Raw genomic sequence first — 8,415 nt, 5'->3', positions numbered from 1 at the left:
GATAAAGAAACAAAAGCACAGAAAAGTTAAGAAAATAGTTCCACAGTTACAGCCAGCTAGGACTCCTGGCTCCAATTCTGACACTTGTCCCCTTATCTCTTAGACTCTGTTAATGAGCTTTCCAAAAAATATATATGTGTACTGCTAATTCTTTTTGTCTGTGATTCCCAATTGGATGAGGTGAGATGGGGTTGGAGAGAGCATATATACGCATTTCCAAAAGGCATGCTCAGATTTAAGAAGCATAATTAATATCAGAATATACTTCCAAATTGGGAAAATGAAAATGCTATTACTTTGATAACAAAAATTACAAGCAGTAAATTGTAACAAAATAATGGCAGGTAACAATTCCATTCTATGCTTGTCAGTGATTCTCAAAGACTGATGATGATGGGGACTGGAGACACATCAAACCCTCCACAGAAGAGTGAGGCACTTAGCTTCATCTGAAATATATAAAATATTTTGGCTATTTATCTTTTGAAAAATTTGGTTCCAATTCTGAAATGTTTCAAATACAAAAATACAGAAAAGGCATAACTTCACATATCTCCCCACCGTATTCAAAATACGTTGTTCGATCACATTTGCTTATTATGTCTCTTTATTGTTTGACTTTTTTTAAAGATGTAAAACATACAGGCACAGATAAAGTTCACCAGCAGTGTGCCTTCCTTCCCCTCTCTTTGAGTGATACCACCCTGATAAAGTATGTATCTATCTTTGCCTTTTAAGTTATTCCCTTCTACCACATATGCATGGATGCATAAATAATGCATGTTGTTATTTGGTGTGTTTTTAAATTTTATTTTAACCGATACTACTAGTGCCTGTATCTTTTTATAACTTGCTTTTTTCATTAAAGATTCATGAGGTTTTTTTGATAATGGTATATGTAGATCTAGTCAATTCATTTGAACTGCTGTGTAGTATTCCTTGCATAAGTAAACCCAACTTACCTCTCTAGTCCTCTAGAAGGGACAGTTAGATCGTTTTCACTTTTTCACAGTTGTAAACAGTCCTGCAATGAAAATTTTGAAGTACAACTCCTTGTGTACACGTGTGAGAGTTTTTCTAAGACGTATAACTAGAAATAAAATTTTAGGATACATGTGTTTCCATGCATACTAATTAATGAAATACTGTTTTCCACAACATGTGGAAATTGTGGTTGTGACAATTTATTCTCCTGCTGACATTACCTAAGTCCTGTTTCCCTACACGCGTACCAACATTTGATGATATCAGACTTGTCTTTCTTATCTCTTGGGGATGAAATTGTTTCTACTACTATTTTAATTTGCATTCCCTATATAACAACAAAGTTGAGTGTATTTTCATATATGTATAAAGTACTCCACTTTTCCCTTTTACAAACTGCTTTTTCATATCCTTTACCCATTTTGTAAAAGATTGTTTTTCTTTTCTTTATTGATCTATAGAAGACCTTATGTATTCTGAATACTATTCCTCTGTTACTTATATATATGGAAAATATCTTTTCTCAGTGTAGGTTGTTTTGTTTTATTTATTATTTATTTATTTATTTAGCTCTGTTAATGGTGTATTCTGACATGCACAGGTTTTTAATTTAATGAAGTCAAATTTTTCACGGTTTTCTTTTATTTTGCTATTCTTTGTTCTTTAAATTAAAAAATATTGGGGCGCCTGGGTGGCGCAGTCGGTTAAGCGTCCGACTTCAGCCAGGTCACGATCTCACGGTCCGGGAGTTCGAGCCCCGCGTCGGGCTCTGGGCTGATGGCTCGGAGCCTGTAGCCTGTTTCCGATTCTGTGTCTCCCTCTCTCTCTGCCCCTCCCCCGTTCATGCTCTGTCTCTCTCTGTCCCAAAAAATAAAATAAAAAACGTTGAAAAAAAATTTTAAAAAAATATTTAATGTTTTATTTATTTTTGAGAGAGAAAGAGAGACAGAGCGCAAGCAGGAGAGGGGCAGAGAGAGAGGGAGACACAGAATCCGAAGCAAGTTCCAGGCTCTGAGCTGTCAATACAGACCTCGACCACGAACCATGAGGTCACGGCCTGAGCTGAGACTTAACTGACTGAGCCATCCAGGTGCCGCTTTTGTTGTTTAAGTAATACCTTTATCCTGAAGTCATATAATATTATTCTGTATTCTTTCTTGAAATTTTTAAAGTTTTGATTTTTACATTTAGTATTCAGTCCATCTGCAGTTTGTTTTTGTGTATAGTATTAAGTAGGAATCTAGCATTCTTTTCTCTATGGACTAGCCTATTGTCCCAGTACCATTTACAGACCAGCCCAAATTTCCCTTTTACATTGGTAAGGCTACTCCACTTTATGCGAAGTTCCTACACAGGGATGAGTGTTTTTAGGCACTCCCTTCTCTTCCATTGAATTCCCTCCATGTCAGTAACACTGTTTCATTTAATATGATAATATAAAAGTTTACTTCTCCTGGGATAGGTCTCTTCTTTTTATTCTCCTTCTTCTCCTGGTGCCTTATTCTTCATGTCTTTCCATAAAATTATTTTAGTCCATTCTCAGTGCTTCTTACTCTTGTGTGACATTTCGAGTCATCTTATAAAGTCCTGTGAAATTAAATTTATTTTATATGTTAATTAGAGAATTACCATCCTTTTAATATTAAGTTTTCCAATCTTTGCACATGTCTTCTCTCTGTGAATTTAACTCCTCTTTTACGTCCTTTAAGTAAAATTTTGTAATTGTCTTCGTAAAGATATTGCACTTCTCTTGCTATATTTACCTTTAGGTACATTTACTACATTTTATGAAGGATATGAACATACACTACTGATTTTGTACATAGGTCTTATATCTAGAAATCTAGATGAACTATTATTGGTACTAATAACTTGTAGAGTTTCCTACATTTTTCTTTTCTTTTTTAAAATATTTATTTATTTATTTTGAGAGAGAGAGAGCATGAGAGCAAGTGGGGGAGGAGCAGAGAGAGAGAGAGAGAGGCAGAGACAGAATCTTAAGCAGACTCCTTGCTGTCAGTGTGAGGCTCCATCTCACAACTGTGAGATCATGACCTGAGCTGAAATCAAGAGCCAGACCCTTAGCCCACAGAGCCATCCATGTGCCCCTTCCTACATTTTTCTCTGAGACGGTTATATCATGAGCAAAGTCTACTTTTTTCTTTCTGATTTTTTTCACATTTAAAAAGTTTTAAATAATTAATTTGTCTTACTGCACTGGCTAAAGTCTCCAGTACAAAATGAAAATGTAGTGATAGCAAGCATCATTTACAAGGAATTTAATAGAACTTCTAATGTTTCCCCATTAAATATAATTCTGCTGTAAGTTTTTGGTTGGTATTCTATCAACCAAAAGTCTACCAGATTAAGGAATTCTCTTCCAATTCTAATTTTAGTTAAATGTCTGGATTGCTTTTTTTTTTTTTTTTTTACCCTGAATAGGTACTGAATTGTATCAAATCATGTTTTTAATCTGTTGAGATATTTATGTTTTTCAACCTCAATTTCTTTATATAATTAATAAAATTAATAGATTTGTTTAATTTAAACCATCTTGGTATTTCTAAAATGAAATATTGATATCCATTTTAATACACTGTTGGGTTTGTTTTATGAATATTTCATTTACGATTTTGCATCATTGTCACAAATGATATCAGCCCACAGTATTCCTTTGTGGTACTACAATTCTGACAAGTTTGGATTTCCAATGTTTACTGCACTCATTCCATGAGTGCTAAAGCATCTTCATTCTACTCTCTGGAAGAGTTTGTCTAAAAAAGTCATTATATATCTTTCTTAAATGTGTAGAACTTGGCTGTAAAACCCTCTGTTTGATTAACTTTATTTGCATTTATTTGTAACTATGATTCAATTTCTTTAACAGTTATAAAACTATTCATCTTCTATGTAGTCATTTTGGTAAATTTGGTAATTTTTCTAGAATTTTATTTTTTTGACTAAAGCTTTCAAATTTATCTCCATATAAGTTTCTGAATACACACACACACACATACATTCAATCTGCAATTGTCCTTTTTGTTCCAAATATGATTTACCTCTGCCCACCTTCTGTTTCTTTATTATTGTTGCTAAAAGTCTTCCTATTTTGTCTTTTCAAAGAACCAGTGTTTGCTTCTATTGACACTATCATCCCCCCCTTTTTTTCTCTGTTTTATTCATTTTGTTATTTCACTAGATTTTACTTAATTTGGGGGCAAATTGTATGTAAATTTCTAGGCTTGAATTTCCCAGAGAATTGTAAAATGGTGTCTAAGCTCCAATGAAGCAAAGACAAGGGCTCATGATTTCCCAGGGAGATGTCTTCATTTTTACTCAGCTTCTTTAATATTTTGTTATCTCCCCATGTTCCCTAACTGGGTGTTTGTTGTTTTGTTTTGTTTTGTTTTGTCTTGTTTTGTTTTGTTTTAAGGCCACCTTTTCATTTAGACTCAAAACACTTGAAGTGACTTGTCCTTAGGCGGCAGTCTCAGTGTTACCCTTCCTTCCTTGCCTGGGCCCAAGGCCCCCTCTCTGGACTCCACCTAGGTGTTCAAACCAAAGCATCTGGATTCCCAGGGACCCATATGTCCCTCCCAAGGCAGGGAATGCTTAGCCCACTCAGGGCTTCTAGTTGCCATTCAGGTTTCTAGTTCTTTCTTCAGTTATTACTCATGGGGATAATTCTACTTCTGTTTTAGGGGTTCAGATATCCAATAATTTTGTTATTGTTGCTATCATTATTATTTTATATGTTCCCATTTTCTAGGTGTTTGTAGCCAGAGCGTGTCTCTATTATCCTCCATCTTATTGAAACAGAAAACTTTCAACTTATATTTTAAAACACATAGATTCCACATTTTGGTAATTTGTACTTCTGTCTTTGTTAGATTATATTAATAAGTGCTACCACGTATAGAACATGCAACAGAGGTGCAAGATGTGTCATTTTGGTAATCATATTTAGTTTTTACAACTATTTTACAGATGAAAAATCTGAGGATTTGGGGTTGTTGAATAATTTTGCCCAAGATCACATAGTTATTCAGCAGCAGAAGATGCAGCCCACATCTGTCTGACCTCAAAAGAGATGTAACTGATTCTCAAGCCCCTGGGGTTTCTCCCACCATGGCTTGCTTTTTTTTTCCCCTTTTTCTTTTTTTTCTTTCTTTCTTTTCTTTCTTTCTTTTTTTTTATTTTTATTTTTATTTTTGGCTCTTTTGTTAAACATCATCCCTTCCTTATATAAACTACTAGTTACAGGGATTTCAGTAAAGATCTGAAGGGCAGGAAAAACTCTCTATGACTTTCACATAGACACTCTATTTATCCCCTAAAAATTAATAACTATCTTTTGAATAATAATAATTTGTAATTACAAACATTGTAATTTAAGGAGAGATTTAAGGAAAGAGAAAGATGGATTTCAGCAACATCAACTGGATCATTTTTGAAGGTGAATTCCAAGCATGCAAATTTATTTCAAACCTTCCCTGAGGATTGAGTGCAAAGCAGCTGGCTGGTACTTTTAAGCCGCTCACAGTTCGGCACAGCGGCTCCTAATGCTGGCAGAGCTCCTGTGTCACCAGGATCTGCAGAGCGTGGCAAGCCAAATGAAAGAGGAAGTTTGCAATTAATTAAAAATAAATGAAAACAAAAATCTTCCCCCAGTGGCTTGCTTCTCATCTTGGTTGTAATCCACAGTCAACATGTGGAGGCCACGTGGGGCATTTACCAAATGGAAAAGGTATAGGACTGTGTCGAAGAAACCACAGACTGCCGCTCTGGACCACACTAATAATTCTTTTAAATCCTCTCATTCCACCTCGTCAGGAGACATAGCAGCATTTTAAATCTGACTGACCCATATAAATTACCTTTCTACTCATCCGGCTGTGAAATTAACAGTAGAGGAAGACAGGTCCTGTCAAGCTTGCTGTGCTGAGCTGCTGAAGGGCTCAGAATAAATGGGGGGGTGGGGACAAAGAGACATTGTGCTTTAAGAAAACAAGGAGCCCGAGCTGTGATCAGCACATTAGGCTCTGATACGGCGCCTGCTGTTACGGAGCCTGGTACTAACATGGGAAGGGGGTTTAACAAGAAGGAACACGTTGTTTGGTGCCATCTGTTGCACTGAAACATAAAGGGCTGTGAGCCTGGGGGCCCACTGCAAAAGTGGCTGGGACAGACACCACATCCCTCAAAAAGGTTAAGCCATTGGAATTTGAAAAATAAACCCAGAAGGACTTTCCATTCTTAGTGTTGCCTAAACTCACGAGCGTCCTGAAATAGGACACTTAACCTTTCTTGGTCTCGGTTACCTACATATTTATGTAATACTATTACTAGATGTTAATTTAAAAAAAGAGAGCAAAAGAATCTATCTCATAATGAAATTTCATCCGTAAATCATCCTATAATTTTGTGTTGTTCGGAGATGTGGTTTAGAAGAGGTAGAAAGAATCTTTTACTCCTTAAACTCCCGTATTTTATTCCATAGCCTCACCAATCTCCAAAACAACGCCAATAATTTCTTTATCTTACATATGGATAACTAGTCTGATTTTAAGACGAATTTGACTTTATCTTTGTTTTACAGCAGAAAAAGACCAGTCTTATCATTGAATTCTTACGTATTAGAGAATGGAAGACAACAGAAGAGGGAAGATCACCTTGCCAGCTGTCCACTAAGGGCACATGCTTGTGCATGCATGCGCGCACACAGGGACTCGGAAAAAAATCTAGGCTGATGTAAATGTAGCAGCGCTGGCACACGCTTTGGGCCACACTCTGTGTGAGTTGGCCACATGCCAGCATGGAAGCGAGTAGGCAAAGAATAGCTTTGATAACGTTGCATGCCAGTATACCAGAGAAGCACAGGCAAGATGATTAGTTGGCAATTGCTATTAACCATTTTATTAATATTATCGGTATGAAGGATCATGTTGGCGATCTCATATTTATCATCTTATGTTCTCCTCAAAAAGATCTTGGACTGATTTTATTATCCCTCTTTCATAGAAGAGACTCTTTGGCCCAGTGATGTCATATAATATCAAAGATCACAACTTATAAGACAGAGCTGGAATTAAAACCAAGGTCTGATTCTAAAATGTCACATGGACTTTCAACTCTAGAGTTCATTGCTACTCAGAAAGAAGAGAGACGACTAACATTGAAACAGTAATAATAATAATAATAATTATTATTATTATTATTATTATTATCAGTTATTACAGTTCTTCCCCTCTTCTCTTTCCCCAACCCCCTACTTCTAAAAGAGAAAACAAAATCAAGAACATTCTAGAATGGCTTCTTCTCAGACTACTAAAACTAAAAAACCTTGAAGATCATTGCCCATATTCTTCTGTCAAATAAAGGAAGCTGAGGCTCAAAGAGCTGCTTACAAATGGGTCTTAGTCTCAAATGGCAGAACCAGAGCGAGAAATAGACAACACAAATTCCTAGACTAGTGCTCTTAATTTTATACCAAAAAAATGAAAGCATTTTCAAGATCAGGAAGTTGCTTTCCTCATCTTTCACCTGCCTCCATGGTCCTCAGTCCAGAAAACCTTAGAATAATTTGGAGAAAGGTAAAGTTTTCTTTCTTTGCACACCAAATGCATGAAGTTATAGTCAGTGCTTTCTCCCACCAAGAAGGAGAAAACCAATGCTATTATATGAGAAGATGTTGTGTCACTTTTCAGATGAGGCTGTATGTCGACATCAATATATTTTCCTTTTCATCCTTAGCACTCTGACAAGGAAAGTTTTGAATGAGGTCAGTGGTGTTAATTTTACTTCAATTTTAACCTCCCGAGTGAGTTAGTCTGTAGAGTTTCTATTTTGGTAATTTGAGTTTTAGCAGTTAACTTGTACTCTGATATTCTTTATTCCATGAAATTAGACACTAGAGGGAATACATTTGAGATATGAAGAAGTCTCCAAAGAAGAAATTCATAATCTTCAAGCTAGAGAAAATTTGATTTACAGGAAAGTTAAACAACAACAACAAAAAACCCAAGTAAAATAAATTGGGATGATGGAGCAACTCTTCCTGTGTGACTACATATGAATAAATAGGCTAACATTCCTATTAAAAATGTAATCCTTCTCTGAAAATATAATTGAAATTGATCCATCTTTATTTGAGTTTCTATTTAAGTTAAGAAAAATGAGTTTTTATAAGTAATTTTCTGGGCCATTTTGTCTCAGTTCCAAATTTCATCCTTCTTTATTCCTTACTCTGTTTTGGGAAATGGGCCAGAGGTCTGCAACGTGTATTTCTCCTTTACCAGTTGTTGTCCTGCTAGGTTCTGCCAATAGGATGCCCTGGAGGGAGACCGAAGACTAGAAAATGGAAGAAGGTTATTTCTTCTTCCCGTTGGATTCAGCCTCTGGCCGCCTTTAGCACTCTCAGAACCAGGGTCA

The 8,415-nt window shown here is 35.9% G+C and overlaps 1 long non-coding RNA gene across 1 annotated transcript; it reads right to left on the bottom strand.

Annotated features, from left to right (window-relative positions):
- Positions 1-272: 272 nt before the first annotated feature.
- LOC121028106 (uncharacterized) lies at positions 273-5,934 on the bottom strand. Its single transcript, XR_005789074.1, has 4 exons — positions 5,862-5,934; positions 2,433-2,571; positions 963-1,024; positions 273-449 (listed from the first exon to the last, which is right to left on the bottom strand). It is a non-coding gene; the product is annotated as an uncharacterized LOC121028106 (long non-coding RNA).
- Between the last annotated feature and the right edge of the window lie 2,481 nt (positions 5,935-8,415).

Source organism: Herpailurus yagouaroundi, unplaced genomic scaffold (genome assembly GCF_014898765.1).
Source record: "Herpailurus yagouaroundi ecotype Mexico unplaced genomic scaffold, PumYag 100, whole genome shotgun sequence".
NCBI lineage: Eukaryota > Metazoa > Chordata > Mammalia > Carnivora > Felidae > Herpailurus > Herpailurus yagouaroundi.
Note: the sequence above shows the minus strand (reverse complement) of the source record. Positions and strands in the feature narration are given on the sequence as shown.